The sequence below is a fragment of the Lissotriton vulgaris genome, chromosome 12 (genome assembly GCF_964263255.1).
Source record: "Lissotriton vulgaris chromosome 12, aLisVul1.2, whole genome shotgun sequence".
NCBI classification, from domain to species: Eukaryota; Metazoa; Chordata; class Amphibia; order Caudata; family Salamandridae; genus Lissotriton; species Lissotriton vulgaris.
In genome coordinates this window covers 377,754,762-377,771,459 of record NC_141700.1, presented here as the reverse complement: position 1 = coordinate 377,771,459, position 16,698 = coordinate 377,754,762, and positions in this window count along the sequence as shown.

Genomic DNA, 16,698 nt, shown 5'->3' with positions numbered 1-16,698 from the left:
CTAGTCCCTCTCTGTGCACTGCAGGTTTATCAAATGTGATTAGTCTTTCAGTTTGGACCTCTTGAATTGTTGCAAGTTTGGGTATTCTGTTGTTTCTTGGGAGTCCACTGGGCCTACTGTTGATTATAGGCCACATGCTTGTGGTTTTACCAGGTCGATTGATACAACTCTGTTCTCCTTTTTACCAGCAAGGGGCGGAAGTACTACTGATCTTGTTCCCTTGATTTCCAAGACAGGTACTGATTTTCTGTAAGAAGGCCCAAATTCCTTCTTCACCGCTATTTTTTCTCTTACTAGATCCCCAATCTTTGGAATCCAGACAGGCCTTGCTGGGGCTGGTGGTGCCTCGTCAGTGGTAGCTGGCTGTTGCTTTAACTTTATGTTGCTTAAGGATTTTCTAGTTTCATTCAAGTCCTGTAAAACAGCCAAACGTTCTTTGATGTCAAAGTCTTTATTCTTATCTTTTACCACTGATACCTGACTATCTAAGTCCTGAATGTACATTCTAGTTCCGAACAATAGTTCGTACGGGCTGAAACATTTTAGAGAATTTCTTGGCAAATTGTTAAGACTTAACTGGACACTTATTAAATGTTTGACCCACATTTTCACCCGAACCTAATACCTTCGCTGTTATAGATTGCTTTATGTCCCGGTTTTTTCTTTCCACTACACTGTTCCCTTCGGGGTGTGATGGACAAGAGTATCGCAAGCCAACGCCCATGTTGGCCATGGCCTCCTTATAAGCTCGAGAGCTGAAAGCAGGACCCTGGTCAGAATGGAACATGGCAATTGCGTATGTGCCGATAAAGACTCGCAGATCTTTTATAACCGTTCTGGCATCAGCCGAGCGCTGGGGCCACATGTTTTAAGTGGATTTTGTCTTAACGATATACAATGGGACGCGTTTCTCTTGTTTGATTATGCGAATAGATCGCCTTATGCTTTCTATTAGGGTTCCTGACACTACGCTGGCCGGCTCTCTACTGCGATCTCTGTTGCAGTCTTCCCAATTTTTTGCAAAATAATTAATATCTACGTTCATTCCCGGCCACCAGTACTCTAACTGTAATTCTTTCAGAGAGTCCGTGATTGTTTGGTGTCTCAGACCCAACCCCATATGTGCTTCCTGTGTAAGGAAACCTCTCCGGTTCATGTTTGGAATTACCCTATCCCCCACTCCAGGGATTCAAGCAAAAGGAATGGAGTTTGCATCAATTACGTATGCATAATTGAGTGGATAGTTCAAGGGTAGTGCTGCACAGTCGCCTTTTATGGACGTTTTTACTGCCAGCATGGTTTCTCCGTCTATGTATTTTTCTGAATGCTTTTTTGTGGCTACAGAAGCCGGTTTAGTTGCTTCCGCTATGGCTGTATTAACCAATGAATTCCCTGCAACATGAACGCCATCACGTTGATGACTCAGAGTGTGTATCACGTGAGTCTTTTGTAGTTCTTTCTGTAAAAGAACTACTTGTTCCCAAAGCATTTTATGCTTAATTGTGCCACCTTTTGCATCTTTGAAACCATTTTTCACCCAATTCTGCAAGTATTCATTATAAGATTGTACGCAATAATATGAATTGCACACTATAAGTTTGGGGAATTCGCGATCGGTATTTTCTAGCGCCATCTTAAATGCTACCAGTTCAGCTCGTTGAGCTGAGCAATCTCCTAGAGATTGTGTTTTAGTGACCAGTGGTCTAAATTTACCTTTGTGCCAACAACCTTTAACAATCGCGCACGAGCACTGTAAGCTTGTTTACCCCCAACTGCGGGTTGTGCTGATCCGTCTGTATATATGATACTTCCGTATTCTTCCAGAGGCAAGATTTCAATTGGCAGAGGACATTCATATTCATATTGTAAAAATTCCTGTGTCTTTAGGTTGGGATCAAATTAGTATACTACGTCTGTTGCAGGAAGAGAATTAACCCATTGTATCCATCTCGGATGTAAAGCTTTAGCATTAGTAATGCTTGCTTTAGTTACCGTTTCTAAAGCCGGTATCGGTGTAACGATTACTCTTCGTTTACCTTGTGCTAGGGCCCTTTCTTTTGCTACAGCAGTCTGGACCGCAGTTAGAATTTTCTCAGTTGAACTGAATTTTATTTCAGCCTTTGTGTACAAAAGTGATTTGTAAGCTATTGGTACCGTTTCTCCCTCATTAGAGGTCAGGTACGTGAAACCGCATCTTCCTGGGATGACCCGGATTACAAGATTGCGTGTGTTATCACGTGTATCTAATTTTGTTTTTGCTAACATGTCTGTTTGCAGTGATCTAAACATTTCTGTGTGTTTTTTAGTCCAAGTGATTGCTTTAAAATCAGGTTTAATTAGTTCATAGAGAGGTTTAACCCTCTCCGCATAATTTAGGATGTAAGTTCTTCCGAAATTCAGGAAGCCTAGAATCGATTGTAAGTTCTTCAGCGTTTTTGGTGCTTGGAGTACAGCGCACTTCTCTAAGAAGTTGTCCGCTAGGCTTTTTCCTTCACTTGATAATTTGTATCCTAAAAATAATACTGTCAGATGGGCAATTCGGGACTTTTTAAAGTTGAATTTGTAACCCTCTGCTGCGAACCCAAGTATTATAGTGTTCACTCTTTTCAAGTGAGTCTCCAAGTCGTCATCTGTTAGATAGATGTCATCTACATAAGATAATGCCTCATCATCACACATTTGTAGTAACTCTGTTACTCTGGCTGAGAATAGTCCTTGGCTGTTCTTGAATCCCTGTGGGAGCCTACAGAAACTTTTCTGAGACCCCATTACTGAGAAAGCGGTAAAGTATCTCCTTTCTGGTGCAATATTTTAACAAAAGAAACCATTTGATATGTCTAATGTCGTTTTATATTTTTTCCTAACTATGCAGCACTATGCGAATTCTGTACTGCAAATGTTTTGCAGCATGAGTTAAGGTGTCTGTAATCCAAAACTAAACGATATGAATTGTCTGGTTTGGAGACAGGAAACAAAGGATTGTTCATTTGAGAGGTGCATGTTTCAATCACCCCCTGGTATTCAAGTTGATCTAAAATCTCCCTGACTTGTTTTTTAGCTGCTTGCTTAATAGGATACTGCCTTTGTGCAGTCAGTTGACTTTTTAACTGGATTTTGTGAGGAGGAGAGTCCTCATCCCATCCTACATGATTTTTATATAGTGCTGGTGCCTGGGCTACTGCCCATGTCCTTGCATATATATATTTAGTGTGAATCGGAATGTGATTCGAGAAGGCAGGCACAATCATTTCTTCGCCACGAGGGCACTCCCTGACAAACTCTGGGGGTCAATCTTTTTCAGCTAACAGAATGTCATAGCCTTTTAAGAGTTTATCCCAAAATAGACCCCTTATTTTCCTAGTCTTATCACCCTATATATACGCAGTGTTATTTGGTATATCTTATGGGGCTCGCTAACTCTGGTGTCGGCAGTTTCTACTTGAATGTATTCATTCGTGTCCACTGTCTCCAGATGACTCATCAGGATCTTGCGAGCTATGGTGATTTCTGCTGCACTGTCTAACATTGTCTGTGCCCACTCCCCGTTTTTCAACTGTGTCCTCAGTATTCTCGGCATGTTCGATTACTCTAATACTGGCTACTTTCTTTCTTGGAAATTGAGATTTTTTACTCTGAGCAGATTCCTTGTCTTTGGACTTGGTGTGCTCTCCTGGGTCTGACCGTCCTCTTCTTTCCGATTTCTGCGAAAAAGATCGAGAGGGACGTGTATCAATACTTTGATATCTATCAGGCTTCTTCAAATTATCCCTATTTCTAAGGGTATATCTTTTCTCAGAGGGCTCCCTCTGGGGAGACTGGTGTTCTCGAGTCGGAGTTCTTTCCCTCCGTCGAGGAGACCTTCCTCTGGACTAGAAAACTTTTTCCTTGGGAGTGGATTGTTTATTTCCATCCCAGCTCTTTTTAGGAGTGTTTGAATTATTTTTAATAAATAATTTTTCAGAATTCTCGAGCAGTTGGGGCTTTACTGGTGTTCCACCCAAGCTGTCTCTACCTAGTTCTTCATAAAATTTTTCTATAATTCTGGCAAGCTCAATTGGTTGATCTGTTATATCTGTTTCCTTCAACTTCTGGCGGATCACCACAGATGCTGCTTCTCCTTTTATATTGGCTAGTAACATAGCCAAGACCTGCTTGAAGTCTTTCAGTAATTTCATACCAAGAGTTAAAGCAGGTTCTGGACCGTATTCATTCTGAATCTGTTTTAGCACTTCTGGTATTACTGAAAACTTGAGCTACGCCATGATGAAGCTCTACTGAACCTTGTCATGTGACATGGGGAAACCCCACTGCGCAGAAGCTGAAACCAGCCAGCTGGCTCCTGAAGCTTGATGCGCCTGAGAAACCACCTCGAAGACACGACGTTTTTACCTTGACTGTGCAACAGTGTATCTGTAACATGCTCTCACTCATTGTCTTCTGTATTCCTATGCCTGGGAACGTGAACCCAAGGGGCGGGTATGCAAAATTTATTATTAATGATGTGAACACTGAATTCTAGGAGGTGACAATGACCAAATCACCTCTCCTGACCAATCGTAATGTGGGAAATTGTCACTTGCAACATTAGTGGGTGGTCCAGGGGTCCCCAAACCGTATAACTGGCCTAGTGTAGCATAGAGAATTTGTCCGACTTGTCCGAGTAGCAGACCTGTCACTGACCCTACGAACTCTATAGGTGATTACTCTAGAGTGCTGCGGAGCACTCTGTCCATACTTTCCACAAACTCCTAGGGGTGGAAATAGTCCTAAGTGCTGGCGAAGCACTTTGCTGGGGAGATTCGAAAACCCAATCGGGGTTACTGGCGGATTACTTGCAGAGAGGGGTAACGCAGGCATTGCATCCGAAGCTGTGGGTGTTGGTCGTACCTTGGTGAGCCCAGTCCTGACCCAAACCTGAGGGGTATCCTGTCCTGACTGTCCGTGAGCTGTATATGCTCGCATTCTGGTATTCCATTCCCTGAGGGTCCTTGTCCCCGTCTTCCCAAACTGACCCGTGGCCAGGGTTAGTCCTCATTCCTATCTAGGTAATTATAAATCTGTGGGTTTACATCTTCCTAACTCTCTCTCTCTCTCTCCTCCTCTTAATAAAACACTCTTGCCTGTGATATTGCTCTATCTCCTTCAAATGCACATTATATGCAATTGTTTGTTTAGAATTGTTCCACTTCTCTCCCCACCTGTAGGTGTTATAAAATTGTCGTATTATATTAGTGCGTTCCATTTTTCCCCTCCCTTTTAGCATGGTTGCAGTGAACTTAGTAAGAATAGCCTAAGTAGTCTAGTTCAATACACGTTTTAGATCCTGTTCATGTCCCATGCCCTAGTATAACTTGCTGTGAATAGTTCTGTTTTTAGTATTCTTACCCCATAGTGTTCACACTTACTTTAATGGTCCTCGCCCTAATCCATAGTTATATTGTGGCTTTGGTTCTACTGATTGATGTGTTACTTTGTATTTGGCTTATTATCTTGGCATATTCATTCTGAAATCTCTTGATAAATCTTTAGAAAACTCATCAGGTGTCTGTGGTCATTTACCGTATAAAGTGTGGATAAATGTATTTGGTATATGAAAAGTTTTACTCCCTTTAGGAATCTTGTCACCTATCCACTGCTAGCTCCTGATCTGTCAGGAGTAATGTGCCTGTGGTAAGTCAGGTACATGAATAGTAAGTGGTGAAGAGTCACCCCCCGAATTACTCATAGTGGCGTGTAGGCAATCACCCGGTTCACAGACTCGATAGGGAAAAACAGGTTGGGGGCGGGATTGCCATCATTTTCAACAGAGAATACAAATGCACTCTGGAATCCGTTCTAATTCCAGATTGTGAAGCGGGTCTTTTTAAAATCACCTTAAACCCCAATTTCACTATGTCAGGCCTTCTAATCTATCGTCCACCAGGTAACCCCTCTCAATGGGTATCAAACTTCGCAAATCACATTACCCCCTACTATATGTCATCTAGCAATTTCTCCCTGCTAGGTGATCTTAATCTACACCTGGAAGATCCCACCATCCCATCATGCTATAATTTTCTGGAAGATCTAGCTGTAATGAACTTATCTATTATCAACTCCGGCCCCACCCATATTGCTGGCCACTTGTTGGACCCCATAATAACTAACGTCAGTGAACTCACGTACATTGCCACCGTCCCCTCTGGATGGTCCGACCATCACCTCATCAGCTTTAGCATCTCTCTTCCACCCCCCCTAGAGTAAAACAAAATGCTATTGCTACTAATAGAAGGAACTGGAAGTCAGTCGACATAAGTGCCTTAAATGCGGCACTCAAACAAAACCCTCCTAGCTTAAACCCCAACATGGACCAAGTAGCAATTGAGACACAAAATTGGCTAACAAATGCCGCCAACAGCTGTCTGCCTTCTATTCACACCAAAGGGAGTAGGCATCGTCCCCCGGCTCCATGGTTTAACGACAGCCTCAAAACTGAAAAGTCAAGATGCAAAGTATTAGAACGAAAATGGCGTAAAAAGTACGACCCTTATGCAAAAAAATGCTATCATGAAGCCAGAAACAAATATCATACGGCGTGCACAAAGGCAAGAGCTGCCTTCGTCTCAAAAACAATCATCGAAGCAACTAATATGCCCAAAACTCTTTTCTCTAAAGTTAAGGAATTGGCAGGCGCACATACTGCAGCCACTGCACCCCCTTTAAGCACTCAACAATGTCAGGCATTAGCTTGCTTTTTTACTGAGAAAATTGACAAAATTATCTCAGACATCAACACTAAAATATCTAACGCTGACCCACCCCTTCCATCTAACTCCTGTCTACCTCAACCCACTGCTGTTGATAAAAACCTGCTGGAATTCTGGCCAAATCTCTCACTAGAGAATCTCAAAGGAATCCTAAAATCTGTCAAATCTGGTTCCCCTAGGGACCCCATCCCTATTAAAATTATAAAACAATTGGATGACCAGTCCCTGAATATCATTGCCAACCTTCTAAATTTGTCCCTCGACCTCGCCACTGTCCCGGCCTTATGGAAGCACGCCATGGTGACACCCCTCTTGAAAAAGCCAAATGCAAACCCAGAAACACTGGCCAACTATAGGCCTATATCTCTGCTTCCTGCTTTCTCTAAGTGCCTCGAGAGACACGTACACTCCACGCTAGCCACTTTTGCAGAAGAAAACTGTTTACTCCACCCTTCGCAATCTGGTTTCAGGGCTGGATTCTCGACGGAGACCGCCCTGTTAGGTGTCACTGAAAATATCCGACAACTCCTTGACCAAGGCCAAACAGTAGCACTTGTGCTACTGGATCTAAGTGCGGCGTTCGATACCATCTCCCACGAAATGCTCCTTAGAGAACTACACACAAATGGCATAAGAGGAAAGGCTCTGGAATGGATTAAATCCTTTCTGGCTAACAGAACCTTTCAGATCGCATCAGCACAGGCCGAGTCAGACTCCTTACCTGCAGCTCATGGAGTGCCACAGGGGTCCATCCTGAGCCCTCTGTTTTTTAATATTTATCTCAAACCATTGGTAGAACTTGTTGAGAAGCTAGGGCTAACGCTCATGAACTACGCCGATGACACCCAAATCATTTTTTCCCTGTCTAACTCTTGTCCCCACTCCCCGTCGCTACTCAAGGAAGGACTACTAAAAATACTGAACTGGATGACAGCAAACCAGTTAAAACTGAACGGGGACAAGACGGAAATTCTGATTTTGGGAAAAGACAAAGAACTCTGGAACCCCGCGCATTGGCCAGAACAGATGGGCATCCTTCCTACCCCGGTGTCCCATGCTCGTAATCTGGGCTTTGTACTAGACAACGCCTTATCCATGGATAAGCAGGCCAGCAAAGTTACTGGATTGTGCCTCACCATAACCAGATGGTTGAGGAAAATCCTGTGGATGTTGCCTTTGTCAACACAGAAGACCGTAGTCAATGCCCTTATTACATCAAGGCTTGACTACGGCAACATCCTATACTTAGGCGCAAATAAATCTGTCATTGGACGCCTGCAAGTGGCACAAAACGCCGCGGTCAGACTCCTGTGCAAGATTCCCAGGAACGCTGGAGTCTCGAACCACCGCCGGGACCTTCATTGGCTCAGGATAGAGAACAGAGTTCGCTTCAAGGCCTTGAACTACATGTTCAAAATAAAAACTGGAGGAGCCCCAAAATACCTCCAATCCTTGGCTTGCCTCTACACACCAAAGAGAAACCTCCGGTCCCAGACAGCAGCATGGTTCTGTATACCTAGGTTCAAACGTGCAAGATCAGGGGGCAGATCCTTTGCCTATCTCGGACCGTCCCTGTGGAACTCGCTTCCTCCAAACATTCGGAAGGAAGATAACTACCATAGTTTCAGAAAGCTTGTAAAGACCTGGCTGTACGAACAGTAACCACTCAAATCCTCCTTCCGTTTTTGTCTTTTCGTTCTAGCTGTGTCTAGGCGCCGGGAAACCCTTCTTGGGTAGCTGTCGCGCCCTACAAATTGACAAAATAATAATAATAATAATTCACGCAAACTCAGTCCTCGTATGCACGCCAGGGCCCAGTGCGTGGAAAATTGGTAAACTTGTGACCCGGGTGACCTGCGAGCTCTATCAGTAATTTTCTGGTAGCAGAGGATGGTTAGGACTAGTTAAGATAGGTAGACAGGATAGTTGATAAACAAACCGTGAAAATAAAATGTGCTGCTGAAATTTCTATTGCATTAATTTTAATACTGTGTAACTGTCTAAGGATTTGTATATGTATGTAAATGATTTTGCATTGCTGCTATAAGTGTTATATGTAATATTAACAAAGAAATTGTTTGTAAAAGTGTTCAGTGTAGTCCGAATCCCTGGGGAGGTATATAGCTAACGGTGAGCAGAATCCGGTTAGCTGGAAAAGTCACTTGTTGTGAGTCATTAGTGCAGGGTTAGGAATACCTGGAAGCACTAATTAAGCTCTTCTTGCATCTGAATAAATTATAGCTACGAGTCCGTTATAAAACTTGGGTAACATTGCGAAATTGTCTATGTACCGCTCCTGCATTAGGTATGCCTGACTATTCCAAGCGCTTTGAACTGTTCTGTGATACAAGAGAAAATTGTGCGCTCTCAGTCCTGACCCAGGAGCATGGGCTGGTTAGGCGTCCCATGGCCTACTTCTCGGCCACTCTGGATCCAGTGGCTGCTGGATTACCCGGATGCCTGAAGGCAGTAGCTGCTACTTGCGTCAGTCTAGAACAGAGTGAGAATATTGTCATGGGACATCCTGTCACCGTATATGTTCCACATTCTGTTGTAATTCTACTGACAAGAACCAAGACCCAGTATCTCACACCTAGTCGGCTGACTAAGTATGAGAGAATTTTGATTGGTGCTGAGAATGTAACAATTTCTCAGTGCAATGTCTTAAACCCTGCAACTCTGTTACCTGTTCCTCTGGATGTAGACGCCGAGGATGAAATGGAACATAACTGCATTGATCTAACAGAATTCAGCACTAAGCCCCGTCCTGACATCCGAGAAGTAGCCTTGCTTGATGGGGATCTTACAATCTTTGTGGACGGCTCATGTTTAAGACATGAGAGTGGAGGTCTGTGTGCTGCCTATGCTGTAGTCACATTGACAAACACCATAGAAGCCTCTTACCTATGCGAGGTGAAATCTGCACAAGTAGCCGAGCTCATCGCATTGACAAGAGCCTGTAGGAGGGGTAAAAACAAAAGAATAACTGTTTATACCGACAGCCAGTACTGTTATGGGGTTGTTCATGACTTCGGCCAACTATGGTTACAAAGAAAATTCATGACTTCCTCAGGTACCCCTATCAGAAATGGAAAGGTGGTACAAGAATTACTGGAAGCTATTCAATTGCCCAAAGAATTGGCTGTGGTCAAGTGTGCAGCTCACAGATCCGGAAATGATGATTTGACAGCCGGGAACAGATACGCTGACCAAATCGCACAGTTTTGTGCCCGACACCAAATGTCCCTCCAAATTGGGTTATGGGGTGGACACAGCTGCCAACTGATGTTGTTTGAGAATGTGTCAACGTGGGAAGAATTGAGAGACTTGCAACAGGCAACATACAGGGAAGAGAAAGGCAGATGGAGGGCGAATGAATGCAGCATAAGGAATGATGGTGTAGTGGTAAGCTCGACTGGGGTACCTGTACTGCCCGACAGCCTGATAGATCCCATGATCCGAATAATACATGAACCAACACATATGGGAAGGGACGCAATGTGTTGTGTGTTTGACAAAGTGTTCTATAATTCAAAGTTCAGGAACCAAGCGGAAAGGCTTTGCCAGAGGTGCCTAGTGTGTCAGCAATTCAATGCAGGAAAGAGGACTGTAGTAGAACAAAGTACCATCGGAAAGGCAGTAGGTCCCTTTGTCAGGATGCAGGCGGACTTTATAACAATGCCCAGATGCAAGGGATATAGGTATGTCCTGGTCATAGTGTGCCTGTTTTCCCGGTGGGTGGAGGCTTACCCAGCAAAGAAAAATGATGCCCTGACTGTAGCCAAATTATTACTCAGGGAGTTGATACCTAGGTATGGAATTCCTGAGACGATTGAAACAGACCAAGGTGGGCATTTTGCCAACGAGGTCCTAGAAGAACTCTGTAAGGCCTTTAAAATGAAGCAAAGACTGCACTGTGCCTACCATCCCGAGGCGTCTGGGGTGGTTGAGCAGATAAATGGCACGATCAAGTCCAGATTGGCGAAGATGTGTGATTCCACCAAAATGAACTGGACAGAAGCTTTGCCCCTTGTGCTGATGAGTCTGAGAAGTATTCCGAATCCAAAAACAGGCCTGAGCCCCCATGAGGTACTAATGGGGAGAGTGATGCGACAAGCATGGGTACCTGGACACAAACTGCTAAGCATTACTGATGATTTGGTGCTAGAATACTGCAACAACTGGGTGACCAAGTGCGTTCTCTCTCCCACCAGATTGGAGAGACAGCTGACGACTGGCCCAAGTCTCCAGCACATAAGCTACAACCAGGTGATTGGGTGGTGTTAAAGAAGCACACCCGGAAGAGTTGCCTTGGACCAAAGTGGGGAAAGCCAAGACAAGTGATCCTTGTCACCACTACTGCTGTAAAGTGTGCTGGTGTACCGAAGTGGATCCATGCCAGCCACACAAAGCGGGTAACCGGAGAAAACGCGACTGAAACTGAAGGCAGCACCACTGAGGAGACTCCCGAAGAGAGTCCGGATCTTGCTGACATCGAACTGCCGAGCACAAGTCGAGACGTTGATTGGTACCCTGCCGACGACTAGGTTCTTGATCCAATACGAACCAGGAAATATTCCTACCTAGACAGTGAGTGGGATAGTCCAGGTGAGACAGAACTAGAGGACGAAGATCAGGTCAGCGAGACTCACATCACACCTGATCAGGAAGTAGGCCAAGTAGGGACAGATCAAGACATCGACACTCCTCCTGAAACTCCGGAGTCTGGAAAGGGACAGATAGTGGTCAAAGTTGAAGTTCATGCGGAAGAAAATGAAGGGAACGAAGTGCATGAACCAGAGCAGATAGAAATAGATGAACGTGTTCAGGAATCAGAATCCAGTTCACCTGAAAGCAAAGAAAACATACAAAGCGAACCTGAACAGGGCCAGCTTAAGGACCAGGCAGAAGAAATAGATGAAAGACCTGGAACTAGTCAGACAGGAAGGGAAATAGACTCTGTCAAACTCAAAGAACGCATAAAAAGAGTGCACGAGGAAGGCAAGTGTCCTCGACCACTGAAAGTCACAGAAGCAAGAGTACACCCAGATACGTCAAAAGGCTAAGACTCCGAATAAAAACAGTCGAGGAAAAACTGAAAGACCGTAAGAGGGCTGAAAGTGAAAGAAAAGCAGCCCGAGGCAAGTCTCTGAGAAAGAGCGACAGAGTGAAGAAACAGAACAGACTGTATCGGAGCCCTGAATGGACATACTTGGTGCTGGAAGAAATTGATGAGCCCAATCACAGTGGCAAAAGTGACGAAGAGTCCGGTACTGATCGGAGTTCTGACGAAGACCCTCCTTGAGACAGAACCGAGTGAACTCTTGGTGTAAGGAGGCAAAGAGGGGTTGCAAAAGCCACCTGTAAGCTAAAATGTCTGATTCAAACGTAGCTGGAAGATCCAGATTTGGATGTTGCAAAACGTGCTGTAAGATATGCTTATGTAGTGTAGCTATGTTGATAGTGATGTGGATAGGACTAACAGTTTTTGTTCCTTTTATGATAAGTAAAGATCCTAACTTGTCCCCTACTGAACCTGAAGTGGTAGACACAGACGTTGTACAGACTGTAGAAACTCCACGAAGCTTAGAACGACGTGACAACCCAGTTAGTCTGAGACACACACGACCAAAATTAGAAGCATCAGATGAGGGCGAACTGCATTTTCACAAGATGAGGAACCGGACACATTTAAATGTTTTTGCTAACCTTTTAGTGCATTACGTAGAAGCTATGGAAATAGAAGATTGCTATGTCTGCATGAAGCTACCCACTTCTGTAGCTGAAGGTGTGACATATCACCACCTACCACTAACATACGGAATTTCCTGTAGTATATTGGCAAGCTTGTTTTATAGAAGCACTTTACAGTATTACTATTCAAATGCTGACGTAATCTTTTCTGAACTTCCTATTAGAGGACACTTGAACCTTGTACATGTTAGAAGCGAAGTAACCCGTTATATGGGAGAATATTTTCTGACTATAGGTGACATAGACTTAAATGAAGCAAGACAAGAAAATCTGACCTGTTCTTTGCAAGAGCAGGAAAAGATGTTTATAAAAATGGCAGACAGAAGGAGGGAAAAGTTTCAGAAAAAGGCAAATGACGAAAAGGATAGAGTCCCTAGGTGGGCAGAGCACATGGGTAACACCTCACAAGGCGAAGCTAATCCTGCTTTGTTGCTGGATTTTGAACGGAAAGGGAAACTTTGTCTCCATAGAGAAAGGACAGAATATTATAACAATGTATTCATCGGTTCCAGCCAGTGTGAACATAATTATAAGGTAATTGGAGGTTGGGGTTTCAAAAATGGGCCAGAACCTGTGTTTCCCGGAATTTATTACATATGTGGGAACGAGGCTTATTTCAAATTGCCGGATCACTGGTATGGAAGCTGCTACTTTGGCATTGTTTTTCCGAATATATACCATGTGAATAATGCTGCTGGAAGCAATGAAGAGACTAATGGCTTAGCGCGTAGAAAACGTGAAAGCGTAGGCGAAATTATAGGTGATATATTTAGTGCACTGATACCTGGAATGGGGGTAGTTCTGAATACTCACAGAATCTGCAAATTGTCTACAGTAGTGGATCGGTTATCAACTGACACTGCTGCTGGATTCCTGCTGGTCAATACTGAGATGGTTGCGATCAGATCAATGATTTTACAGAATCGCCTTGCTCTTGATACCTTATTGGCAAAAGAGGGCGGAGTCTGTAGAATGCTGAAGGCGCAACATTGTTGCACCTACATACCTGACAAAAGTATCGAACTTAAGAAATATGTAAGGAACATAACTAATTTGGAAAAAGAACTCAAACCATTGGAGGTTGACAGTGCCTGGACGAGACTGACTGGAGGTCTCTCCTCTATAGGTAGTTGGTTTTCTAACTTAGGTAAAAGTCTTCTGTGGAAAATACTGATGCCAATAGCTGGAATAGGTGTGGTTGCACTCATCATATTCATCTGCTGTAAATGTCAAAAATGCAGAAAGTATACAGTGAATAAGAGAGGAGTGAAAAGAAATATTGATGAGTTAGAATTAGAAGAATTGAAGAATAAAATCTACAAAAAGGCCAAGAATCACCACTCTCATAGAGAAGCAGAAAGAAAACTCAACAATAAGTTCATCGAAATTGAGATGCATGATATTGATGAATGAAAGTTGGCATCTGTTTCCTTTGTAGTGATGATAGTAAATATCATCAAAGAGGGGATTGATGGAGCAAGGATTCGCACGTAAAGCGACTTGCTCTCACTCATGAACCTCGCCTAACGTATAATCATATTAATCCAACTGTCCGTCATTTATTTAGCATTTTTCCCCAACACGTGGGTGTCCCCGAGAGGCATGCCTGTGTGTCTTTTCATCCTCACAATCCTTGCACTAAGGAAATGGCTGCTTTGCAGAAATCCAGTCTGCGCATGCATCGGTCATACTCATGTGATGTGACGCACTCGCATTTTGGAGGGACTTTATTGCTCATGCGCACTGTTGCAAATATGGCCGCTTGTCTCTCACCACGCTCTCTGCTTGCCACTGCTGCTTCAGCCTATCTGTCTTTTCGCACTAAACTTTAATACTATAGATATTATAAAATAAGGGGTGTGTTAAAATCTATCACGGAATACAGTGTGATCATTTTTATGTATGATTCTAATTTGTTCTCGCTTACTTTTCATGTACCGCGTCTCTGGGGGCTGGGAAAACTTGAGCTACGCCATGATGAAGCTCTACTGAACCTTGTCATGTGACATGGGGAAACCCCACTGCGCAGAAGCTGAAACCAGCCAGCTGGCTCCTGAAGCTTGATGCGCCTGAGAAACCACCTCGAAGACACGACGTTTTTACCTTGACTGTGCAACAGTGTATCTGTAACATGCTCTCACTCATTGTCTTCTGTATTCCTATGCCTGGGAACGTGAACCCAAGGGGCGGGTATACAAAATTTATTATTAATGATGTGAACACTGAATTCTAGGAGGTGACAATGACCAAATCACCTCTCCTGACCAATCGTAATGTGGGAAATTGTCACTTGCAACATTAGTGGGTGGTCCAGGGGTCCCCAAACCGTATAACTGGCCTAGTGTAGCATAGAGAATTTGTCCGATTTGTCCGAGTAGCAGACCTGTCACTGACCCTACGAACTCTATAGGTGATTACTCTAGAGTGCTGCAGAGCACTCTGTCCATACTTTCCACAAATTCCTAGGGGTGGAAATAGTCCTAAGTGCTGGCGAAGCACTTTGCTGGGGAGATTCGAAAACCCAATCGGGGTTACTGGCGGATTACTTGCAGAGAGGGGTAACGCAGGCGTTGCATCCGAAGCTGTGGGTGTTGGTCGTACCTTGGTGAGCCCAGTCCTGACCCAAACCTGAGGGGTATCCTGTCCTGACTGTCCGTGAGCTGTACCTGCTCGCATTCTGGTATTCCATTCCCTGAGGGTCCTTGTCCCCGTCTTCCCAAACTGACCCGTGGCCAGGGTTAGTCCTCATTCCTATCTAGGTAATTATAAATCTGTGGGTTTACATCTTCCTAACTCTCTCTCTCTCTCCTCCTCTTAATAAAGCACTCTTGCCTGTGATATTGCTCTATCTCCTTCGAATGCACATTATATGCAATTGTTTGTTTAGAATTGTTCCACTTCTCTCCCGACCTGTAGGTATTATAAAATTGTCGTATTATGTTAGTGTGTTCCATTTTTCCCCTCCCTTTTAGCATGGTTGCAGTGAACTTAGTAAGAATAGCCTAAGTAGTCTAGTTCAATACACATTTTAGATCCTGTTCATGTCCCATGCCCTAGTATAACTTGCTGTGAATAGTTCTGTTTTTAGTATTCTTACCCCATGGTGTTCACACTTACTTTAATGGTCCTCGCCCTAATCCATAGTTATATTGTGGCTTTGGTTCTACTGATTGATGTGTTACTTTGTATTTGGCTTATTATCTTGGCATATTCATTCTGAAATCTCTTGATAAATCTTTAGAAAACGCATCAGGTGTCTGTGGTCATTTACCATATAAAGTGTGGATAAATGTACTTGGTATATGAAAAGTTTTACTCCCTTTAGGAATCTTGTCACCTATCCACTGCTAGCTCCTGATCTGTCAGGAGTAATGTGCCTGTGGTAAGTCAGGTACATGAATAGTAAGTGGTGAAGAGTCACCCCCCGAATTACTCATAGTGGCGTGTAGGCAATCACCCGGTTCACGCAAACTCAGTCCTCGTATGCACGCCAGGGCCCAGTGCGTGGAAAATTTGGTAAACTTGTGACCCGGGTGACCTGCGCGCTCTATCATTACCGCCATTGACGGAACACCATGTGTTTTTGTGTAAATGGAAGCAAAGACTGTACCCCAAGTGTCACAGTCCTCCACGTGTGGTGCGACCCCCATTGGAAGGCAGATGGTCAGGATTCTGTGTTTCTCAATAGGGGTAGTATTCGGAAATACTGCCTCTATTTGAGTAATTTTCTGCGCTAACCAGAAAGGAATTTGTTCCCGTTTTATGGGTGTTTTACCAAGACATGATTGTATGTTCTGTGGTGTAATTTTATTTGTGTTCCCCTGATGAGGGGTCAGCTGTGGTATATTAACAGCTGTTTGGACTGTTGCAGTCCGCATTACATATTGGACTAATTGACTATGTATTTTGATTAATGTTTTTAGCTGTGCTAAAAGTTCTTCTCTAGACATTTTTGCAATGTCCGGGTGTGGTGTGTAGCTGGCTAGAACCGGCCACTTTGCTCCTGGTCTACCTAGAGGACCGAGTCTGGTAATATGATCATTATGTTTTAGGGCGCCTTTAAACCAGAGCAGATGCTCTTGGAATTTTAATGGGATTTCAATCTCCTCGAAAGGAGCGTACTCTTCCGGTGGATCCCCTATTTTGTAATAGTGGAACTTGTGTGTTGCGGTGTTTGCCGCTGGAAATTTTATCCAAG